General features: G+C 39.0%; 1 protein-coding gene across 7 annotated transcripts in view; it reads left to right on the top strand.

Moving 5' to 3' along the window:
- Positions 1-25,674, top strand: part of LPAR1 (lysophosphatidic acid receptor 1) — a 134,695-nt gene that overhangs the window by 27,216 nt on the left and 81,805 nt on the right. Inside the window, exon 1 of one of the 7 annotated variants that reach the window (XM_032418176.1) lies at positions 20,103-20,508. The exons of the other annotated variants lie outside the window; for them this stretch is intronic. The gene's annotated coding sequence lies outside the window, so the exon portion shown is untranslated. Of the gene's footprint in view, positions 1-20,102; positions 20,509-25,674 lie in introns of those variants that run through there. 7 annotated transcript variants of the gene reach the window in all.

The raw sequence follows: 25,674 nt of genomic DNA, 5'->3' as shown, positions 1-25,674 counted from the left end.
TAAAGGCAGCAAGTCTCTGAAAACGTTGTATGTAAATGTGTGGATACGCTGCATGTTTGTTCTCAATTTTGATTGTTTTAAAAGGGTTTTTTTTTTTTTTACACAAAGTTCTACCCAGAATTCTAAGACCAGCTGACTCACCTGTGTATCCATATGCATATGTTAATTTTTTGTTGTTATTTTGTTTGTTTTGATTTTTTTCTGAATTTTGAAACAAATGGAAATGTATAAAATGTAAACGATAATAATAAAATAACAAATGAAAATTTATAAAATGTAAAAATTATAAATCATGTAGTAACAGCATTTTTGTAAGGCCACTGTTAATGTTTTAAAATACCACCTCTTTCCTTCTGTATTTATACATATAATTTATCTATATTTATACATATAATTATTTGATCATGGATTAGAAACTATAGGTAAAAATCATTCAAATTCTTATAATCTAGAAATATTAGATGTTGACATTTTGGTATGTTTCTTCATATACTCGAATATATAAATATGTTCAGCATTGTTTTAAAAAGTTTTAGTAACTTCTTTTTTTTTTTTTTTTTTTAAAGATTTTATTTATTTATTTGAGAGAGAGAATGAGAGAGAGAGAGCATGAGAGGGGGGAGGGTCAGAGGGAGAAGCAGACTCGCTGCCGAGCAGGGAGCCCGATGCGGGACTCGATCCTGGGACTCCAGGATCATGACCTGAGCTGAAGGCAGTCGCTTAACCAACTGAGCCACCCAGGCGCCCAAAAGTTTTAGTAACTTCTTACAAAAGTGATACATATACAATTCAGAATCCCTGGAAAAGATTAAAAAGCATAAATCAAAAATTGACAAATATTTCCACTTAACAATAAGCATACACTAACCATTTTAAAAACCAGTTCTTCTATGTCTGTAAACCCACACTTCTTATAAAAATGACCCTAGAGCATAATATACTGCCTTTTTTTAAATTAGGAACATATCAAATATATATTTTTTTAATTTGAGAGAGAGAGCGCGCACATGAGCAAGGGGGAGGGACAGAAGGAGAGGGAGAAGCAGGCTCCCTGCTGAGCAGGGAGCCCGATGTGGAACTCGATCCCAGGACCCTGAGATCATGATCTGAGCCAAAGGCAGATGCTTAACCACTGAGCCACCCAGATGCCCCTCATATCAAACATTTTTGCATCAAAATATGCTGTATTTGTTTTGGTGTAGATTTCTGTTTGATTTTGCTGTTTCTTGAATCTGAGAATCATGTCTACCACCAAGTATAGGGCATTTTTGTCCATTATTTCTTTGTGTGTGTGTGTGTGTGTTTTTTTTTTTTTTTTTAAAGATTTTTATTATTTGACAGAGACAGTGAGAGAGGGAACACAAGCAGGGGGAGTGGGAGAGGGAGAAGCAGGTTCCCCGCTGAGCAGGGAGCCCGATGCGGGGCTCGATCCCAGGACCCTGGAATCATGACCTGAGCTGAAGGCAGACGCTTAACGACTGAGCCACCCAGGCGTCCCTTGTCCATTACTTCTTTGAATAACACTTTACTCCTCTTGGTTTTCTGATTCTGGATCTTCATTTATGTTGAGACTCTTTCACTATCATTCCTACCTCTGACCTCACTTTCAAATTTTCATCTCTTTGTCTCCATCTTCCATTCTGTGTTATTTCTTTGTAGCAGTGGTCCCATTTACTAATTTTCCCGTTGGTTGCACTTAATCTGTTATTTAATTCACCCATTGAGTTTCTAGTTTGAAATACAGTGTTTTTCATTTCTAGAAACTAGGTCTTTTTCAGAGCTGCATGGTCATTTCTTACTCTATCACACCTTTAATGTATCTCCTTTGATTGTGAAACATATAAACATTTTTTTATTTCTTTAAAGCTTATTTGAGAGAGAGAGAGAGAGAGCGAGCACTCACGCGTGTGCACACACGAGCAGGGGGAGTGGGAGAGGGAGAAGCCGACTCTCCGCTGAGGAGGGAGCTCAATGTGGGACTCGATCCCAAGACCCTGGGATCATGACCTGAGCCGAAGGCAGATGCTTAACTGACTGAGCCACCGAGGCACCCGTAAACATTTTTATTTTATAGGCTGTATCAGATAATTCCATTATCTATAGATTTTGTAGGTCTGACTCTATTTGTTGTTTTTAATGATTCTTGTATCTGTTGGCTTGCTTCCTCATTTGTTTTGCGTTTTGTTTTTTTTTTTTTTTTTAATGTGATCTCACATTTCTAGGAACTTTTTCTTTGGGAATTCTTTGAGAACTCAAAGTGTATCAGATCAGAAGAATCTTGCATTGGGGTGCCTGGGTGGTGCAGTCGACTCTGACTTGCTTTCTGCCTGTGAAGGTCAAAATTAGAAGTCACCTGGGTTTGGGATACAACTGGTTACTAGGTTCAGTGTTCTTTCACCTTGACTGATTTCTTAACACATTTTGGCTTTCCAAGAGGTTCATTACTTTTTTGGCCAGCTTGGCTAGGCATTATGGAGGCAGGTGTGGGTGTTTGTGTGTACGTTAGGCGTAGGTATACAAATACTCCGCAGTTTTATATGATTTTGTACTGGGAGGGTATTGAGGGTAATTTGTTCTTAGTATTCCTGGCAAGGAAGTCTAAAGTGGAACTTTTTAATTGTAGGACACGTCATCCTTCAAATATATTTTTTACTTAAATAATCCCCTTCCTTGGAATCTTAAGGTTGCTTTCAATTTCTCTGTTACAAACAGTGTTGTAATAGATGTCCTCATATAGTTGTCTTAGCATAGGCCACTGATTATTTCCCCAGGATAAATATCTTGAGGCAGAATTGCTAGGTCAAAGAGTATGCTTGTTTGGTTTTTGATAGATGTTGCTAGAGTCCTCCTGAAGGGTCAGGATGATTGTTCCATATTGAAACTTGTGATCACAGTATTTGAAAGTACCATACTTAATTAACACTGAGGGTTCTTTGACCATTTCTTTGAAAGGTGAATCACAACTTTTTCTTATGCTCATGGACCATTTGATTTTCTCTTATAAATTTTCATTCATGTTTATCGATTGTTTTTCTATTAGGATGGTTATTTGTAGTTTTTTTTATTTGTTTAAACTGTATATCATATATAAATCTTTTAAAACTTTTAAGATATTAATGGCATTCATATGATGTAAAACATTTTCCAGTATGCATTTCCTTTTTTTTTTTTTTTTTAAATATGAAGAAGCTTTAAATGTTTAGATAGTCACCTCTATCAATCTTGTATGGTTTTTGCTTTGGCATTATGCTAAAGTAGCCTTCCCTTTCTCTACAATTATATAACTGTTCTATTTTTTTCTTTTAGGTCTGTTAAAGCTTTATTTTTCATAGAAAATATATTTGTTTATGTGATATAAATATCTGTCACCTTAGACCACTGCAAATTTTTATTCATGTTGATTTGTCTTTGTATCTGTTTTGAGGTGTGAGTTGGATAAAGCCAAATTATTTGGGAATGTTTTTCATGTTGAGGCTGTAACTTTTAGAAATAGAATTGGCATAATATGGAATTCATAATGTAGATGTTTATAGAGACAATGGTGAACTCCGAATTCATGATGAAAAAAGCAGGTGAGTGTGTTAAGGAAGAAGGAATAAGCTTAGAGATGTGTTAAAGAAGACGGTTAAGTATAATGCTTAACCACCCTAGGGTCATCTTTCTACCAATTTGTGTATGTGTTTTCTTTATCTTCCTAGTGACCATTGGGAATGTGTGGGATTGACCAGGAAGGCTCTTGTATTGTCGGGGTTTGCAGTGATTTGAGAAAGCTGAGAAGACTCTGTTACCAGCACTTTGTTTCTTGTGTGGTATGGCTTTTTGTGTATCGTGGGTGCTCAAGAAACATTTGTTGCATGAATGAATGAATGAATGAATGAATGAATGAGATCCACTGGCTAGGAAATATAGTTAAGTTGTATTTAAATACTTTGCACTTTGGGGTAGACCAGTTCTTTAGGTCATTCTTCATTTCTCATGGCCGTGTGTCCTCATTCATTTTTCCTTTTGTTATTCGACGAGCCTTTATTGAGGACTGTGTGTCAGGCACACTGGGCAGTAGTATAACAAGATAATTATGGGGCTGACTGTATCCTCAAGGAGCACAAAGTCCAGCAGTTGTGTCATAAAGAGTTTAGCGTGATGACTGTTAATCTCTTGTGTGCAAGGTGCAGAGATGATGACATACAGGAGGGTACACCAGCTCTCTGCTGGTGGTGATATGTTTGTGTGTGTGACTAAGAAGGAGACTGCTGAGACTTGATAATGAAAGATAAAGAGGAGTTTACTTTGTGTATCGGTAGTGGAAGAGGGCATTTTAATCCATGAAAATAGATATGAAAAGGCTTAAAATAATATGGTGTGTTTTAGGAACTTCAAGTAGTTTCGTTGGTAAATAATGGAAGACTTGCTCATGCATGAGGCAGAGGCCAGATTATGGGAGGTCTTGTGGAGTATGCAGATGAATATAAGTTTGTCTCCTCCGTCCCAATTCATAACAATTGAAAGGATTTCTACAGGCTTTTCAGATAGATCACTATGGCAGGTTAAGTTGGAGAGGAGCAGAGAAGTGCAGTAAAATTAGTGATAGAGATTCTTGCAATTGTCCTGGGGAGATGACCTGAACTAAGTAAGTGACAGTGGGCACCAAAGGAGAGAGAATGGATTAGAATCTATTGGAAGGTATCGTCAACAGGATTTAGTAGCATGTTTCAAGGTAGGAGAATAATAAGTAGATTTGGAGTATTTTTAAATTTGAGGTCCTTAAATTATATATAGGTCAGTTGGAGTGTGGCAGAATGTTCTGGAATGGGGATGCATAGTGAAGAAGCATCAGCCTGCAAATGGCTGTGGTGGGATCCATCAGTATGAATAAGCTGGTCTAAGAAGAGTGAGCAGAAAGAGAATAGAAAAGGGCCAGAGAACTCAGGGGTGCACAAACATTTCCAGATCGGCAGAGGAAGAGGACCCGGCAAAGATGGCTGAGAAAGAGCTGTCAGAAAGTTGGTTAAGAATCGAGGCAGTATGGTGTCATGAGTAGGGCCAATTTTAAAAGACAGTGATTAACGATGTAAAATGCCACTAATGGGTCAAGTAAGATAAGGACAGAGAAATGTCCTTATTTAGAGGAAAGTGATCTTTTCTCAAAATTTTGTGTGGTGAGGGCAGAAGCCATGGTGCATCATAGAAGGATGCAAAAGTAATGAACGCTGTTACTTCAGTGTTGTTGGCCTTAGAGAGGGTGGTGGAGGGAAGGAACAAAGTGGGCGGGGCAGAGGAAGAAGTGGTAGTTGGGGTCAAGAGAGTATTTTTCTCTTATCTTTTAAAAATAAGAATTATAGGGGCGCCTGGGTGGCTCAGTTGTTAAGCGTCTGCCTTCGGCTCAGGTCATGGGATTGAGCCCCATGTCGGGCTCCCTGCTCGGCAGGGAGCCTGCTTCTCCCTCTCCCTCTCCCCCTGCTTGGGTTCCCTCTCTCACTGTGTCTCTCTCTGTCAAATAAATAAAATCTTAAAAAAAAATAAGAATTATAGTATGTTTTTATTCTGAAGGCTGGGAATGGAGGAGAGAACAAAGCTGAAGGAACAGAAGAGAGAATAAGAATGAAGCAAACTTTAGTTCAAAACTAGGTATGGCCAGTTGAGGACTAGGATGGATGGGGAGAAATGTCTTACAAAGTCAGTGTTGGCCAAAATTGGTAACTGTCACTATCATTGGAAGGTGAGAGTTTTCAAGGCATACGCTTTACAAATGTTTATGGGCACAAAGAACTATGTCAGCTGTCTACTGGGTGTATGATGGAGCCTTGATTATGTCTTCATGGAACGATGAGTTGGCAGTTTCCTCCTAAGTCTGACTTGTTGGGATAAACTTTATTGGAATCATTAATGGGACTTTGACATGAGTAACAATATAAGAACACTATTTAAAAACAACAATTGGCACAGTGTTCAAAGGTACATGTAAATAAATTGTTACTTTTGGATTATTGCTTAGCCTAATTCTGGCTTCCATTACATTCTTGCTTCTGTGAGCCACAAGAACCTGAAGTACAATCAGAGGTGTTGGGGGATAATGAATATATGTGGCTCCAGCATCTTGCCTTCACTCCCATAAAGACTGGTTTAGTTTTCATACACCAGCTCACAGATGGATGCCTTCAGATGGTGCTCTTGGGAAGGAAGGAAGCTCTTGATCCTACCATGTTGTACAGAAACCTGGGTGACTCTGCTCATTCTGTGATTGCTGCCACCACTTTGTAGTCACTGAATTCCAAATAATAGTTCACCTTACTCCATCCCCCTGAAACAGAAGGAACTTTTCCTTCTAAGTAGGGAAACTCTCCAAGGCATTCTCAGAGATGCCTGCACGTTCAAAGGCACTTCCCACTAAGCAAATGTTATATTCGGTTTCTCCAGAGGATGGACTCTCGGATGACTTGCGTGCTATCCTGCTTTTTGCACTTAGGCCAGCCTTTCTCTGAATTAGCACTTGAGATGTGAGTGTGCACCTGTGAACTCTCTTCTACCTTGTAGGATTCTGGCTTGCCCACTAAACTCTAGGCATTGGGGCAGCTGTAGTCTGTCCTCCTCTGTCTGAGAATGAATCTCTGTGGTTTACAATACTTTCCTATTCCATGGGAACTAACGATTCCACTTATAATGGGCTCCCGATGACCTACTTGGATTTCCAGAATTTCTGATCTAGGTATGCAAATTAGGCTTCCTGTAACCAACACTTCTATATTTTAAAGAGAACTCACACACCCTAGTGCTTTAGACTTTGGGTGGACACATCATTCTAGAGTTTGGTCCTTATATTCCTCTTTTACTGACAGTTTGAATTGCTTTGTTCTCTTACCGTTGGCAGGAAAAATCCTATCTGTGTTTATGGCTTTGGAGCCTCTGGTTTATTTAACTTTGATTAGGGTAAGAGAATGCCCACCTATTTAGCTCTCAAAAACTGATGGATATTGATTTGCATTTATCCTCACTATTCTCCCATTGTTAGTTGACATTGTATGACACTTTTCTCCATTTTAAAAGATAAGTTCTTTCTGAAATATGTTCTGGTTTTCTTTGATTAACTTTGACACACAATGTTATCTGGTAAAAATAAGTTTATTTTGCCTTAAAATAGCTACAATACATAGTCTAGTATTACAGTGATTTACTGTGTAGTGTGTAGTGTGGGGTGGCTTAGTAAGTTCAAAAATTGATTGCTCAAGGGAATTTTACAAGGATAGCATAATAGAGGAATATGGATGAATATGTAATTAGAACCCTATTCCTTTTAAGGGATTTACTTAGGACAGCTCAGTGTTTCCATGTTTTTGACTTTAATGTATGAAAAACCAGGAAACACAATGAACAGAAATAGTTGATTATGAGCTTATCATCACTGTCTTAATGCATACTTTGTTGTAGCTAGATTTCATTCTGACTCCAAAATGACAGAACTCTCTGTAAACTACATTTTGTAGAAGAGAATAATCCTACTTCAATTTTAATTAAAAAGTTACAGAGCTCTTTTCCAATTGACAGTTTTTGTGAACATCATGCCAGCCCTGTCCAGTAGACATTTTTGCAGTGATGGAAATGTTCTATTTTTGCACTGTCCACATATGACGCATGACCATCTTATTGGACAGTGCGGGCCCTGACTTTGGACTGAAAACCACCCCCTGTTACTAGCTGTATAGCTCTGCTGGTTTCAGAAGGCTTTTTCTTTTGGGCAGGCCCAGCTCCACCATGAGTGGTACAGTGCTTGCTGGATTCCAGCCCTGCTCCTCCCACTTAGCCACATGCTCTTGTGCAATGAGCACATGGCACCATTGGCAAGGATGATCCTCCCCACTCCCCCCAAGAAGCTCTGTACCTTGACTGCTGACACGGGAGTAAACCCTGGCCCCACGCCCCAAAGAAGTCTCCCCACTCAAAGTAGGGCCCATTCTTTCCTGAGTTACAAATCAATACTGAGACTCGGATGTAGTGATAGACAAGCTCTTCATGTTAGAATTCTTCCTGTACCCAGATCTCTTTAGAGTAGACTTGTGTTCTCCCATATTCAGGAGGCCCTGAATCTGCCAGTGGATTCTTAATTGCCTACTGACTTACGAAAAAAAAAAAAGTCCTTCTTTATTTTTAAAGATTTTATTTATTTATTAGAGAGACAGCCAGAGAGGGAACACAGGCAGGGGTAGTGGGAGAGGGAGAAGCAGGCTTCCCGCCGAGCAGGGAGCCCGATGCCGGGCTTGATCCCAGGACCCTGTGATCATGACCTGAGCCGAAGGCAGACGCTTTAATGACTGAGCCACCCAGGTGCCCCTAAAAAAAAGGTCCTTGCACAGGATTTCCAAGAGTGATGGGAGAAAGGGGAAATAGCGGATTGCTCCATGGTTATTTCAGAAAGCAGAGCTGAGCAATACAGGGCTGTTCCCTGCTGCTCTCTTTGGTACCCACTCTTCATTCTGGAAAAGGAGGTAGAGCGGAGGAGGTCTGAACCTTCTCACTTTTAGTTACTCTTTTTCGGCAAAGTGTTCAGTGGACATTCACTGCTTTTAACTCAGCCCCGCCTTCACTGTACTTCATAGATAATACACTGTACTTAATAGATATCACTGCCAGGTTTTTATGATGATGATTATTATTAATGGCAGGCTGTTATTCTTGGTTTCAGAACCATGTTGAGGTTTCGCTTGTCTTTATGTGTCTTTTAACTGGAAATTGGGTGGAGATGTATCAAGGAATTGGGACGGATGTCATTTTTTTTTTTAAAGATTTCTTAGCTATTTATTTGACAGAGAGAGACACAGAGAGAGAGGGAACACAAGCAGGGGGAGTGGGAGAGGGAGAAGCAGGCTTCCGGCGGAGCAGGGAGCCCGATGCGGGGCTGGATCCCAGGACCCTGGGATCATGACCTGAGGCGAAGGCAGGTGCTTAATGACTGAGCCACCCAGGCGCCCCGAGGGGCTGATGTCATCTTTATTCAGAAGTCCGTTCATGACCATTTGCATGATTTATTGATTTAACCAAAGCTTTTGATCCTCATGAAACGGTTCTTGGGTTGAACTGATTGATCTCAAAGACTTTAGACTTCAGTATGTAAGAGGGTTGATATAGCCACCCTGAGAATCGAGTAGTATGTAGGAATCTTTTGATGGATCAAATTCCATTTCCAAGTGATATAAAACCTATCTGTGTCCACCTCCCTCTGCCTTCTTTTAAATTTATGATTAATAACTTAAACGTGTCTGTGAACCAGCTATTTCCTTTGCAGGGGTATGATCTTATGCTCATGACCAGGAAATAAATTTAAGATGCCTCAGAGCTGTTGACTGGTCCTTTTCTTAAAGGAGAGCTTGCCGTTGACTTTGTCCATACGAAATCTGTTGCTTTTGGCAGACACCTGGCACCATTCAGACGGACAGCATTAAATCCCTTCATTCCGTAGGTCAGTTCATATAATGGTGTGGTGGGTACATTTTGCAGCTCTCTTATTCTTGTGGACACACACTGGGATTGAGTCCTGCTCAAAAATAACATGTTCTTAGCAGCTTCACTAAGTGTATGTTTGTTCATGTCCAAGATTTATAAATGGCAACACCTGAACTCAGATCTTTCCATCACTGACCTGTGGAGTTTCAGTTAGTCTTTATTGAATAATTCAAAATCTCCTTCCCAAGACAATTTCTGGAAATCCTCATAATTGAATAGGTAAAATTGCCCTCAATTTGGATTACAATGTCATTTGTTTTTTAAAGAAAAGACCAAATTTGCTCTTTATGTCTTGTATCAAAAGCACCTGAGGCTGTTTTTTATTCAACAGCCCTGAACACTTACACTGTAGACACATAGCAGAGACTGCAGTCCTGAGTTATCTCCTTTCTGGTTGTATCAAAGGCCATTTGAGGTAACTGATCGATTAAAAGAACAGTCTCGTGAGTGGTTCTCAAAGTGTAGTCCGTGGCGCAGCCCCACCGGCGTCACTTGAGAACTTGTTACTCCGTGTAAAATGGCCCATTGCAGACCTACTGAATCAGAAACTCCAGGTCAGTGCTCAGCCATCTTGCGTTTGAACGAACCCTCCAGTGAAATCTGGTTGTTGTAGGCTGTAGTTTGAGAACCACTGGTCTAATGCACTAGTTAACACATCTGGCTTTCAACCTAGGGGCACTCATTGTAATACAGATACTTGGTTCACATCCACACACAGTCTGATTCAGTGTGTGGCAGGTAGGGCCCAGGAGTCAGTGTTTTTATATTCTGTGGCAAAGCCTCCTTTGGAACCTCTGCTCTCCCCTTGTGTCCTATCAGATCACTCAGTTGTATACATGTGGAAAATAATGCATTTGTCCGTATACAGGTGTCTCTACAGAACTCTGATTTAAGACCATGGCTTATACTCAGAGGTTTACTTAAGAAGACTTTAAAAATACAGGTGACTGGATTCTGCTAAATCAAAAGCTCTGGTTAGGGGTGAGGAGAGATGCTCATTCTGGTGTATGTACTGGGTATAAGATTCTCAGCCCTCTGAGAACCATGGATTTAAAAAAATTTTTTATTTTTTTAATAAGTTTTTAATTTTAATTCCAGTATAGTTAACATATAGTCTTATATTAGTTTCAGGTGTGAAGTATAATGTTTCGACAGTTCTGTGTATTACTTGGTGGTCATCATGACGAGTGTACTCTTTAATCTCCATCACCTATTTCCTCCATCCTCCCCCCGCCCCCCCCCCCCCCCCCCCCCCCCTGGTAACCATCAGTTCTCTATAGTTAAGAGCCTGTTCCTTGGTTTTTCTCTCTCTCCCTACCTTTTTCTTTGCTCATTTGTTTTGTTTCTTAAATTCCACATATGAGTGAGATCATATGGTATTTGTCTTTCTCTGCCTTATTTCACTTAGCATTGTACTGTCTAGCTCCATCCATGTTGTTGCAAATGGCAAGATTTCACTCTCCTTTATGGCTGAATAATAGTCCATTTGTGTGTGTGTGTGTGTGTGTGTGTGTACATGTGAATACACACACACACCACATCTTCTTTATCCATTCATCTATCAGTGGACACTTGGGCTGCTTCCATAATTTGGCTATTATGATTAATGCTGCTATAAACATTGGGGTACATGTATCCCTTTGAATTAGTGTTTTTGTATTTTTTGGGTAAATATCCAGTAGTGTGATTGCTGGAGTGTTGGGTAGTTCTGTTTTTAACTTTGTGAGGAATCTCCATATGTCTTCTACAGTGGCTGCACCAGTTTGCATTCCCACTACAGTGCAAGAGCTTTCCTTTATCTCCACATTCTTGCCAACACTTGTTGTTTCTTGTGTTTTTGATTTTAGGCATTCTGACAGGTGTGAGGTGATATCTCATGTGGTTTTGATTTGCATTTCCCTGATGAGTGATGTTGAGCACCTTTTCATGTGTCTGTGGGCCATCTGTATGTCTTCTTTGGAGAAATGTCTGTTCATGTCTTCTGCCCATTTTTTTTTTAGAGATTTTATTTATTTATTTGACAGACACAGCAAGAGAGGGAACACAAGCAGGGGGAGTGGGAGAGGGAGAAGCAGGCTTCCGGCTGAGCAAGGAACCCGATGCGGGGCTCGATCCCAGGACCCTGGGATCATGACCTGAGCCTAAGGCAGATGCTTTAACGACTGAGCCACCCAGGCGCCCTGCCCATTTTTAATTGGATTATTCAGGGGCTTTTTTGGTGTTGAGTTGTATATGTTTTTTTTTTTTTTTTTTTTTTAATGTTTTGGGTACTGACCCTTTATTGGATATGTCATTTGCAAACATCTTGAGAACCATGAATTTTTGTCTTCTGCTTTCATTGAGGATTGGTAGAGAAGAAATGGCCATATTAATATTTCTTTCTGTTTTGTACCACATGGTGACTCTTAACTTAGATTTAGTAGAAGAACATAATCTCTCTCTCCTGATAGTTAATATACAGTTCTTCATTTTCTCTTTTGCTTTAGTTACCAGAGAGCTCAGTAAAATTTTGCACTCAATTTAGAAATAACTATTTCCCTTTTCCACTTTAATCCATGAGTCTTTTTACCCCCAGCTTTATTGAGATATTACTGATCTATAACATTGTCTAAGTTTAAGATGTACAACATGATTTGCAGGTATATATTGCAAAATGATCACAATAAGGTTAGTTAACCATTATCTCATATAATTACTTTTTTTTTTTTTTTGCTGGTCATGACATTTAAGATCTACTCTCAATAACTTTCAAGTGTATAATACAAAATGTTAGTTATAGTCACCATGCTATACAGATCCCCAGAACTTACTCATTTTATCGCTGGAATTTTATACCCTTTGACCAACATCTCCCCATTTCCTCTACTCCCTAGCCCGTGGCATCCACTGTTCTACTCACTATTTCTATGAGTTCACTTTTTTAGATTTCACATACAAGTGAGGGCATACAATATTGTCTTTCTCTGATTGACTTCACTTAGCATAATGCCCTCAGGGTCTATCAATGTTACAAGAGGCAGGATTTCCCCTTTTTTATGGCTAAATAATATTTCATTGTACATAATAATATTACATTGTACACCACATTTCCTTTAGCTATTCATCCGTGCATGGACAGTTAGGTTGTTTCCAGGTCTTTTCTATTGTTAATGTTGCAATAAAAATAGGAGTGCAGATATTTCTTTGAGATAATGATTTTATTTCCTTCAGCTATAAGCCCAGAAGTGGGATTGCTAGATCATGGTATTTCTAATTGTTTGAGGAACCTCCATACTGTTTTCCACAGTGGCTGCACCAATTTACATTCCCACCAAGAGTGCACAAGGGTTTCTTTTCTCCACCACCTCACCAACACTTGTTATCTCTTGTCTTTTTGATTATAGCCATTCTAACAGGTGTGAGGTGATATCTCATTGTGGTTTTGATTTGCATTTCCCTGATGATTAGTGATATTGAGCATCTTTTCATGTATCCATTGGCCATTTGTATGTCTTTGGAAAAATGTCTATTCAAGACCTTTCCCTATTTTTTTTTTTTTTAAAGATTTTATTTATTTATTTGAGAGAGAGAGAGAACGAGAGACAGAGAGCATGAGAGGGAGGAGGGTCAGAGGGAGAAGCAGACCCCCTGCCGAGCAGGGAGCCCGATGTGGGACTCGATCCCGGGACTCCAGGATCATGACCTGAGCCGAAGGCAGTCGCTTAACCAACTGAGCCACCCAGGCGCCCATCTTTCCCCATTTTTTAAAATCACTTTTTTTTTTTTTTGCTATTGAGTTGTATGAGTTCCTTAAATATTTCAGATATTAATCCCTTATCAGATAGATGGTTTGCAGATTTTCTTCTCCCATTCTTTAGGTGCCTTTTCATTTTGTTGATTATTTCTTTTGGTGTGCAGAGACTTTTTAATATGATATAGTCCTACTTGTTTATTTTTACTTTTGTTATTTGTACTTTTAGTGTCATATTCAAAAAATTGTTGCCAAGGCCAATGTCAAGGATATTGTTGTTTTCTTCTGGTAGTTTTATAATTTTGGTCTTATATTTAAGTCTTTAATTCATTTTGAGTTAATTTTTGTGAGTAGTGGAAAAAGGAATACGGTTTCATTCTTTTTTTGCGTGTGGAGATCCAGTTTTCTCAGCACCATTTGTGGAAAAGACTATCCTTTCCTAAGTATTCTTAGCTCCCTTATCAAATATTAGTTGATCATATATGTTGGTATTTCTCAAGCCTCAGTTCTGTTTCAGTTGTTTATGTGTTTGTTTTTATGTCAGTACCATATTGTTTTGATTACTATAGCTTATAATAAAGTTTGAAATCAGGAACTGTGGTGCCTCTAGGTTTATGATTCTTTCTCAGGAACAATGGCTATTTGGGATCTTTTGTGGTTCCATATGAATTTTAGGATTTTTTTCTGTTGCTATGAAAAATGCCATTGGAATATTGATAGAGAATGCATTGAATTGATAGATGGCTTTTGGTAGTATGGACATTTTAACAATATTCTTATCCATGAACACAGGATATCTTCCATTTGTGTCTTCCAGTTTTTTTCATCAGTCTTCTAATTTTCAGCATATGGCTCCTTACTGTCTTCATCAAATAATTATTCTTAAGCATTTTATTGTTTTTGATGCCATTATAAATGGGATTGTTTTATTTCTTTTTCAGATAGTTGGTACTTCATAGAAACAAACGATTTTTGTATATTGATTTTATATCCTGCAACTTTATTGAATTTATTCTAACAGGGTGTTTTTTGGTGGAGTCTTTGAGATTTTCTCTTTATAAGATCATATCATCTGCAAACAGAGACAACTTTTCTTCCTTTCTGATTTGGATGCCTTTTATTTTTTTGCCTAATTGCTTTAGTGAGAACTTCCAATATAGTATATAGGAATAGTGAGAGTGGCCATCCTTTGCCTCATTCCTGATCTTAGTGGGAAAGCTTTCAGCCTTTCACTGTTGGGCATAATGTTAGTTGTGAGTTTGTCATATGTGGCCTTTATTACTTTGAGGTATGTTCCTTCTATTCCCAATTTGTTGAGAGTTTTTATTATAAACAGATGTCACATTTTGTCAAATGCTTTTTCTGCATTTGTTTAGAGGATCATAAGATTTTTATCCTTTATTGATGTGGTTGTATCATGCTTACTGATTTGTGTATGTTGAACTATCCTTGCACCCCAGTGTTAAATCCCACTTGATCATGGTGTATGATCCTTTTCATGTGCTATTGAATTTGGTTTGCTAAAATTTTGAGAATTTTGGCACCTGTTTTTTTTTTTTTTTAAAGGTTTTATTTGAGACAGAGCGTGCACAAGCAGGAAGAGTGGCAGGCAAGGGAGAAGCAGGCTCCGCATTGAGCAGGGAGCCCTACATGGGGCTTGATCCCAGTACTCTGGGATCATGACCTGAGCCAAAGGCAGGCACTTAACCGACTGAGCCACCCAGGTGTCCCTTGCACCTGTGTTTATCAGGGATATTGGCTTATGTTTTCTTGTAGTATCTTTATCTGGCTTTTGTGTCGGGTTAATGTTGGCCTCATAAAATGGGTTTGAGAGTATTCCTTTCTCGTTTGAAAAGAATTGGCATTAATTCTTCTTTAAATGTTTGGTAGAATTCACCAGCAAAACTATCTAGTCCTGGCTTTTTCTTTGTTGGGAGGTTTTTGATCACTGTTTCTATCTCCTTACTGTGTTTGATCTCAAATTTTCTATTTCTTTATGATTCGGTCTTGGTAGGTTGTATGTTTCTAGGAATTTATCTATTTCTTCTAGATTGTCCAGTTTGTTGGCATATAATTGCTCGAACTCATGACTCTTGTTCTTTTAAAACCTGTAAACTGACTGAAACTGGAGATAGACGGGGTCCAGAAACTGTGTAAATGGTGGAATATCTGCCCTTTGCTTTGAAATAAGCTTCGTTGGAGAACTCTCCCAGCTCCAGATCCCTGTCTCCTTTGTGTCTTCCTGCATATGATGGATGTACTACACTTGTCAGTATCCTGGTTGTGAAAGAGTTAATGTTTTCCATTACCAGGCACTGACAGAGGCAGTGGGGGAAATCTGGTTCATTTTGTTTCAAAATACACCATACCTCAAATAAGTATAAACAGCTGCGATGCAGGATTGGGGCCAAAAGAAATCAGTGTGGTGCTATGAACTCCAGCTGAGAGGAGTTCATGTAACATGGATCTGAGATCAGGCTCCAAAACGAAACCATTAGGCCTCAGCAGGAGAAGAGTCCTCGCTTGTCATCCTGGTCACCTCCACCACCACTCAAACTGGGATGGCTCTTTGGAGAGGTGGCCGGTTCCTCCTGCCTCTGGATCCACTTCTCGGCTATGGACTGAGCACACCACATTCAGTTTCTTGGAACCAGCGCCATAGTAGTGTAAAATGAAGACATCTTGGAACATAAAGGATTTATAGATCTGTTGCCTGCTTATTTTATCTCCATGACTTGGCTTACAATGGCAACCACATGAACCCCGGCCCTCCAGCACACTCCTTCCTTTTTTAAGCCCCAGGAAATTCTTGGTCAGGTAGAAATTGTTGCCACTGAGTCTGGTTGGTGGTTTTTTTCCCTTCTTCCAGATTTTTCAGGTAGCATCCGTTGAGCAAAACTTTTTCTTTTTCTGATTCCTTTTCTACCAGAATTCCCTTTTTAATTTTGTCACGCTTTCTCTTCTCTTGGGCTTAGCCATATAATATCTTTTCGCACTAGCGAGATGTTTTTCTGTAGGACACTCTCCATTCTTTACATATTTGGATTTCTCCCTGTGATTTTTCTGGACAAGTAGGACAGCATTTTTCAGACTGATGATTAGATGGTCAGAAGTCTTTAAAGTGGTGTCTCACAGCTGTTTTTAGGTTTCCAGCTGGTTTTTAGGTCGCGTCTCAGGCGTAGGGGTTCTGTGGCTACTTGGTGGTTTTACTATCTCTTTGCAGTTTGTAAAAAGGCTTCTTTGCCTTTCCATTTTCTGCTGCTTTTCTGATAAACACCTCCAACAATAATTTAAAAAGATAACCACTGTCACATTTAAAATCCTTTCATAAAAGGAAAACAAGACTTAGAATACCATTCACGTAAGTTCGGGGAGGGGCCCCTTTGTGTGTGTTTGTTTTCATAGTTACTAAATCATTGCGAACTGAGGAGAGTCCTTTAATTCCCTTTGCTCCACATTCCTAATTTCTTCAACAGGGATGATGATGTTTTGAAATGTTACTCATGAAATTGTTATATTATCGAACCAGGCCGGCCTTTCCTTACTGACCTTTCAAGTTGGCAAAAGCACATATGTGAATTCTCAGGAAACGATGGTATTTACATATCCTCCGCCCCGCTGGGAATAATTCATGCTGTCGCACAATCCTAGTGTTCTTTAGATTTCCCTCCATACTTACTGTTCTAAGGGAGTCTCTTTTAGAGAGAGATTGCCAGGAGCAACTTCACTGAGGAACAGTGGTGTATGTTAAGAGCGGGAAAGGAAATTAAATTAAGCGCCTCATTTTTCCCATGGCAAGGAAGAGAACTAGAATTGTATTCAACAGGTATTATTTTCTTCCTCCTCAGAACGTTGGCCAGGATGTCTAAGTCTAGACTTAGGATGTACAGGACTTTTTTTTTTTTAAGGGAACTTATCTCCAGTTTAATTTAGAGATTAGTGAAGGAAGCTAGGTTTCTTATTTGGCTCTTGAACTTCAAAAATAAATAAAACGTTCATATTTCTGAATAGCACATTGTGGGCCAAACAACATCTGGAAGAGATTATTCTCACGGGTAGGCAGAAGAAATTTCATAACCTACCATCTTCAAAGAACGTGGTACCTTGTCACATTTCCCTCCATAGCCTGGAAACAGAAGACAGACTCTTAAGGCCACGTTGCTGGGGCATCTGCCTTTTCCTTTGTTTTGTGTTGCATGTAAATGTATCTCTTCTGTACTATAATACTTCTTTAGCTTTGAAACTAAAGCAAAACTTGGTGTGATGCTGCCTACACTTTGTGCTGTGGTCCAGACTTCTCCTTTTTCAAAAGACCTATTTGACTTTTGGCAACACGCCCCTTATACGCAGCCATTTGTCTGAGACATCCTTTCCTGTCTTCTCTAAAATCAGGCCCATGTGTGTCTGGGGTAGTCCTGTAATTTGTAACAGTAACTCCTAACCAGATTAAATTTTGTAAAATTCAATTTATTCTGGGGCATGTGTATTCATATGTTAAATGGTGACACATGAACACTCCTTTCCAATTAAACACATTTTCTCTTAGATGGCGGGGCTTCTACTGCCCCTGCTTCTCCCCTCCTCATCCTCCACCTCTCCCTCCTCTTTCAGACTTACAGAAAAGTTGCAAGTAGAGTACAGAAGTATGAAGGGACTTTTATCTCACCAAGTCAATTAGGAGTGACTTGTTGACATGATGTTGACACCCTCAAATACTATAGAATATATTTCCTGTATACAAGGACGTTCTTCACATAGTCACAAAGCCACCGTCAAAATCAGGAGATGAGCATCATTATTGTATCTAATTTTCAGATCCTGCTGAACTTTCCCCAACTTATCTCAATACAAAGATAGCAAAGGATCCAGTCCAGAATCTTGCATCGTATTCATTTGTCATGTCTCTTGTCTTCTTTAACATGGAACAGTTTCTCAGTGTTTTTTCCCTTTTTATGACCTAATCTTTTAAAGATTATAGGATGGGGTGCCTGGCTGGCTCAGTGGGAAGAGCCCGTGACTCTTGATTTCAGGGTCGTGAGTTCGAGCCCCACGTTGGGTGTAGAGATTACTTCAATAAATAAAACTTAAACTAAAGATTATAGGAAAGTTATTTTGCATAATGTCCCTCAATTTGGGTTTGGCCTATGTTTCCTTTTGATTCAATTCAGATTTTGAACCTTTGGCAGGAATATCACAGAAGCGATGCTGTGTTCTTCTCATTACATCCTCTCAGGTGGTGTACAATGTCAATTTGTTACAATTTCCCATGATGTTTACTTTGAAGATTTGATTAGGTGGTGTCTTCCAGACTTCTCCACTGTAAAGCTACTGATTTGCTTTTGTAACGAATACAAATTTTGTGGGCAAGTATTTGGGTCTATGTAAATATTCCATTTCTTACCAAACTTTTATTAGTTTATTTACATTAAAATGAACTCCTGGATTTCTATTTAAAGGGTTATAAAGCTGTTACTGTCATTTATGTTGAAGCTCAGAAATTTTTATTTTAGGCCAGGGGGGTGCCCGTCAAGCTAATTTCCCTGTTCTTTCAACATGTCTCCATAATTCTTTAAGTGCTGTCTTTCTGGGAAAACAAGCTATTCTGAGTGATATCATGTACCATCTCAGGGCTTAGTAAATATGTGTGTATTGTCTTTGTATGCTTTTCCAAATGAGGGGGTATATAGATAGTTTCAATACAATTTCATTTTTATTGTATAAATTTTTATTATATAAAATTGTATGTAAACAGTTTTAATAACTCAATTTGGCAAGTATTGTAGTATTAGATGTTTAGATTGTTTCTAAAATTTGCCAGTCATATATGATAATGCCCTGAGCCTCCTTGTAGCAAAATCTTTGCTCTTAATATTATTAATTCTTTACACACTATAAATTCCTAGATGCCTTTGTTAACGGGATCCTTTGCTGTTACAGACTGTTATTCTGGGCTGAATCACTGTTCTTGTGGCAGCTGTAGACTTCTATATTCTGGCCAGCTATTTGGATACTTTGCTCCCACTCCCATTTACTCTCTTTTCTTCCGCTTTTCCCTTTCACTCACCTCCACTAACATGAATATGCATGTTCGTATTCGTTCAGTTGTAGGCCATTTAGGAATTCTGACTTTAGAAACATGCACTTGCTCTCAGAAGGAAATATCTTCTATCTCCTCCAGTGGCTGTGTTTGGCGTAGTCTAGCTTGGCGCGAGACTTGGTTACAGAGGTTGTAATTCTCCTTGTCTTGAAACTGAGGGGACCGCAAATACTCCAGCATGGCTCAGAGGCTCCCTCCCCAAACATTCCTCAGTAAAATTTATCCATGCTATGCTTCAGGGTCCTGCTTCGTTCCCTTAGATGCAGGTCCTAAGTCCCATTAGTCTTTGCAGTACTCTGGGTCCCTATGCAGATGTCTGAGGGTCATGGTGTGAGACACCAAGAAGACCCAGAGCTTAGACATTGTGCGCCTTGGTCTATGGAAAGAAACAGGACAAAGAGAAATTTCTCCTACCTTTCAAGGGGATTTTCTCCATCCTTTTAAAAAGATGATTTTTCTTCCTTCATCCCCATCAGTTTTCTCCTCCTTTGTGAGTGAGTACACTCACTTGTTCATTTTTCTCTAACTCTGAAACCTATAACTGTAGCCCATTCCTGATCCACTCTTACTAAAACTACAACCCCTCTCCCCCCATTTTCTAAGCAATATAACACAAGCTAGCTTGAGTTTGAGACCATAAGCAGAGTATGGCCAACACATCTTTCGCTTTAGTAGTGACAACTGTTCTGAGATTTTTCTGCCAATTGTGTTCTAACAATTCCTGGTTATTTTGATACATTTCAGGATAGTATCTCTCCCAGTCAAGAGCACTGTCCAAAAGTGAAAACGGTATGCCTGTCAGCGCACTCCTAGAAATCAGAACAGTGGGTTTCTTTAGATAATTTTGGGCCAGTTTCTTCTATCTGTAGAATACTGGACTCTGAACAGATAAGACACATGTTAAACCCGGCGATGGTGGTGCTTTCGCTTCTCCTTCTGCGGGCCGCGTGTATCCCTTCCTTGGAATGCGTCAGCTGAGTGCCATATGGAAAGAATGATAGACTTTTAGGCCAAGTGTAGAATGAAAGGTCTGATTGAAAAGCTGGAGAAGCAAATGGAAAAACTGATCCTATACGTAGGAAAAGAAAAGATTGAAGAACACGAAACATACTGTCTTCAGTGAATATATTGAAGCAAGACCTTGGACATGACACTTTGAAGAAGAGAGGAAAAGTTTCTGCTGCGACAGGTAGAGGTGGTGTTTTAAAACAAAACATGAGGAAATGATTTGGTTTCTTAAGTGCTTTTCTGATTTCTTTGTTCTAACTCTGCATGGGAAGCAAATGGACCCTGTGATCACAGCTTTCTTCATCCCAGCTGGACCGTTTGCCTCACTGGTTTTGTGGGAAGCAGTGGTGTAAGGATAGGAAATTGAGCTAAAAAATGTACCATGGACCGTTAGTCACCCGTTTTTCCCCCCTTTTCCTTTTTAGGCTCTTTGAGCCTGAAATTCTCCTTTTATTGACTTTAGAAATAAAACAGTATTGATTAACTCAAAAGGTGAAGAATGTTTTCCTTTTCTTGCAATTTTCTGGAGCTTTTTTTAAAAAATATTATTTATTTATTTATTTTAAAGAGAGCAAGCAGAGGGGAGCGGGTACAGAGGGAGAGGGATAAGCAGACTCGCCCAGAGCCCGATGCGGGGCTTGACCTCACGCCCCTGAGATCATGACCTGAGCTGCAACCAAGAGTCAGATACTTAACTGACTGAGCCACCCAGGTGCCCTGATTTTCTGGAGTTTTTATCTTAGTTCATTACAGCTATATGCATTTCAGTTATATAGCTTTTAATAGTTATAATAACTGTATTTTTTGGTCCTGTTACGATCATAGGTATTCTGTGTTTACACTGACAGGCTGCTCATGCTGAGGCTCTCCTCAGCACCTTTTTTTATTTATCACACGATCAGTTGCATTATGCCATCGAGTGGATTTTTCAGGGTGAAATATATCCTGATTGTATTTAATAAAAGTGCCTTGTTGTTGCTATTGCAAGTAAATGACAATTTGGGTGAACATATGCTTTTTAAGTCATTCCATATTTCTGACAAAAGCATGAAATTTGCTCCTATCTTATCTGTTGTGGTCAGGATGGTGGCCGTGTACAGCCTAATTTTTTTTTCCCCACTTGATTTTTGTTTTAATGGGAATTCCTTTAACTCTTGCAGTTTAGTAACTTAACAGACCTGTGTTTCAGTTGCAGGTCATGTACTTCATATTTTCCCTGGAATGTGGTGAGCTCTTTGTTTTCTCCCTTTTAATTATGGTAACAGATACATAAGATAAAATTTACTGTCTAAACCATTTTCAAGTTTAAATAGTGTTAAGTATATTCACATTGTTGGTAAACAGATCTCCAGAACTCTTCATCTGGCCAAACTGAAATGCTGTACCCATTAAACAACAGCTCCCCATTTCCTCCTCCTCGCACATCCCGGCGACCACCCTTTCACTTTCTGTCTCTGCGAATTTGACTACTTTAGGTAACTCATATGAGTGGAATTACAAAGTATTTATCTTTTCATTACTGGCTTATTTCACTTACCATATTGCCCTCAAGGTTTATCCATGTTGTAATATGGATCAGAATGTTCTGCCTTTTTAACGCTGAGTAATATTCCATTGTATTTATGTACCACATTGTTCATCCATTCACTCATTGGTGGGCACTTGAGTTGCTTCCACTTGTTTGGCTACTGTTAATAATGCTGCTAGGAGGGGCGCCTGGGTGGCTCAGTTGGTTAAGCGACTGCCTTCGGCTCAGGTCATGATCCTGGAGTCCCAGGCTCGAGTCCCACATCGGGCTCCCTGCTCAGCGGGGAGTCTGCTTCTCCCTCTCCCCCGTCTTGTGCTCTCTCTCTCTCTCACTCTCTCTCTCAAATAAATAAAGAAAATCTTAAAAAAAAAAAAAAAAATGCTGCTAGGAACATGGGTGTACAAATATCTCTTTTGAGACCCTGCTTTCAGTTCTTTTGGTTGTATATCCAGAAGTGGAATTGCTGGGTCATACGATGATTCCATTCTTAACTTTTTGAGGAACCGCCATCCTGTTTTCTATAGCAGCTGAGCCATGTTACCAGTAAATGCCACCAGCAGTAAAATAAAGGTTCCGATCTTCACATCCCTGCCAGTACTTACTTTCTGCTTTTTTGATAGCAACCATTCTAATGGATGTGAGGTGGTATCTCATTGTGGTTTTGATGTGCATTTCCCTAACGATTGGTGATGTTGACTATCTTGTTATTTGCTTTTTGGCCTGTATATGGAGAAATGTTTGTTCAAGTCTTTTGTTCATTTTTTAATTGGATTGTTTGATTTTGTTATTGAGTTGTAGGCATTCTTCATATATTCTGGATATTAACTCCTTTTTAGATTTAGGATTTGCAAATATTTTCTCCCATTCCATGGACTGTACTTTTACTTTTTTTTTTTTTTTTTTTTTTTAAAGATTTTATTTATTTATTGGAGAGAGAGAGCGAGAGAGAGCACATGAGAGGGGGGAGGGTCAGAGGGAGAAGCAGACTCCCTGCTGAGCAGGGAGCCCGATGCGGGACTCGATCCGGGGACTCCAGGATCATGACCTGAGCCGAAGGCAGTCGCTTAACCAACTGAGCCACCCAGGCGCCCTGTACTTTTACTTTTGATTATGTCCTTTGCACAGAAGTTCTTAATTTTGATTTAGTGCATCTTATCTGTTTTTTTCTATTGTTGTTTGTGTTGTGGTGAGCTCTTTAAATCTTCTCCATCTTTTAAGAAAAGTTTGCTTTTATTGTTAAGTAACTATTGTGCCATTTGCCCTCAGATCTACCAATTATTTTTATGTTGAATCTCTACTTTCTGTGCTCCTTAGCCATACTGTCTAATCAGTCTAGTAAATTCTATTACTCTAAGTGTGTGTAGTTTTTCTCAAGCTCCTCTTCCATGGCATCAACTTGGTTTTCTGTTGTGACACTTGTGCCTGTTGTAGTTTTAAATTTTTAGTGTCAGCACTGATACTATTTCTTTTTTTTTTTTTAACTTTTATTTTTTAAAGTTCTACATGTTTGTGACTTAAAATATCAAGTAGCTATATGAGGCTTGCTTAAGAAAAGGAGCTCTTCTCTCCCTACGATTTTCCCTCACCGTGACCAGAATTTTCAGTTGTTTTAGTGGCTTTGTTCAGTAATTTCATTGCATCTCTAAGATCTTTACTTATACTTTTTGATATATCAGTTTTAAATATTTCTTGCTGTCCCACGGGGAAGATGTGCCGTATACACATTCCCATCCTGTACCTCTTCGTCCTAATACATTTAGGTCATGATTTTGATTAGGCCATTCATTATTCAGTGTTAATGCCATCATGACCTTGTTAATGTTGTTAATAGTGGAGCTGTCTAGAATCTATGAATCCTTCTCTTCTACAAATCCTTAAAAGAGAAAGTTTTAATCCTTCTTTTTGTTTGTGTTCTGTGTGCTTCGTATTCTGTGTACTCATTCAGTCCCAAACTCTGTCAGTTCTAGAAGTCTGCTCTTGATGTATCCAGACGGACAGGTTTTTTTTTGCCAAGGCTACCTTTTGAGTCCTATTACCTGTCATCCAGGGATCTCTTTTCTCAACGATGCCAGAAATTCCTTTTGTTTTTCTCCTGTATTGGATTCCTATTCCTGTATTACATGCCTTTCATTTTCTTATTTTCCTCCCTGTTTTGCCCAAGAACATCCTCCAACAGAATTGTAGGTTGTAAATCACCTGACTCTTTGCCTCATTGCCTTCTGGCTTCCCGGTTGCTGTTGAGAAGTCCAAAGACTTTCTGATCCCTAATTCTTTGTTTATGAGCACCCCCACCACCCACCCCCAATTTCTGATTGGTGACAGGATTTTTTTCTATCTCTACCATTTAAAAATTTTTCATAATGATGTGCTTAATTTGGGCATATTAAAATCAGTTGAGGTGGGCAAGTAGGCACTCAATGGACCCTAATAGTCAACAAATTTATGACTTTTCCATTTTAGGAAATGTTTTGAGTTATGTGTCTCCCCCCATCCCCCATTTCTTTTATTATTTCATTCTGGAATTGCTTTTCTTTAGCTATTGGATCTCCTTGACTAGTCCTCTACCTTTCTCCTTCTTACTATTCTATTTTCCTTTGTTTTTTTTGCTCTACATTTTGGGCAAGTTTCTTAACTTGATATTCCAATCTTTCTACTGCATTTTGAATTAGCATTTGTTAAGTAGCCTGTTTTTGTTTCAGTGGGTGCAATGTTACCTTTCTGGTGTTACTATTGTTATGTTTTCATCTGCTTAGAATCCAGAGAAGAGCATTAGTTCTTAGATGCTATAAGGCCGGCTTCTGATGCTATTTCGGACCTTCCTATATCACATCTTCTTGTTCCTCCAGGTTTGAGGTCAGAGTATTTTTTTCTACTTGGTTTCTGCCAGACTATAGAGCTTTCTGCAGAAGGATACACAAATTTAAAGTCTGGAATTTTTTCCTACTTCATCTAAAAGGCTTTATTTATATGTAATGCTTTTTTAAAGCTTTAAAGATAAATTTACTCTTTCCTGGTTGTAGCATTGATGACTTCTTTCCTTTCCCCTTTAGTACTTTTCATTCATCTGTTATGTTTTGGGGATGGCAGCTTTGAAATCTTTACCCATGTAAGTACCTTCCTGACTAAGCTCTGGTTTATCTTCTGTTGCACAAAAACTGTTTTTTGCTTATTTTTTATCCTGTTTCCTGCTTTATTGACCACCTTCATTCAAGTTCATAAATCAGATTTTTTTTTTTTTTTTTTTTTTTTTTTTGGTTAACGCAGATTCATTCTTACCTCATAATTTTTAAAGTTTTTTTCTTAATATAGTACACCCATTCCTTAAGGAAATATTTGCTCTGATCCTAGAATCTTCCCTTCTCTTGAGCCATAATATTTTTCATTTGCTTAGTGGATTTGGATTTTTCTCTGTTGCTTATCCATAGAGAGGGAAGTCTATGCATATTCAGTATTGGGTATTGCCCTGTGTTCTTTCAAGAGACTGAAATGAGTCACTGTTTGACTCAAGTCCAGATAGAGAAAAATGGTTAGATTTATAGTACACATTAATTTGCCAATTAGAAATTCATCTTCCTATGAGGCCTAGGGAAGGAGCCAGCATCAGCTGCAGAAGTAAACAAAGGGGAGTTTGCCTCAGAACCAAAGACTTTCTTTTAGGTATTTGGTGTGGCACTCAGTAATTAGTAAGATCATTGTCACTTGGCAAGGTTGCCCATGTCCGAAGCCAGCTGGTAGAGTTTTTTCCCACACGTTTTCTGGGGCAGTCATCATGGCCACATGTAAATCAGAAGTAAATATCACCGGAGATGACTTGCTCAG

This window comes from Phoca vitulina, unplaced genomic scaffold, assembly GCF_004348235.1.
Source record: "Phoca vitulina isolate PV1807 unplaced genomic scaffold, GSC_HSeal_1.0 scaffold21, whole genome shotgun sequence".
Lineage (NCBI taxonomy): Eukaryota > Metazoa > Chordata > Mammalia > Carnivora > Phocidae > Phoca > Phoca vitulina.
This window is presented reverse-complemented; position numbering and strand designations above follow the sequence as displayed.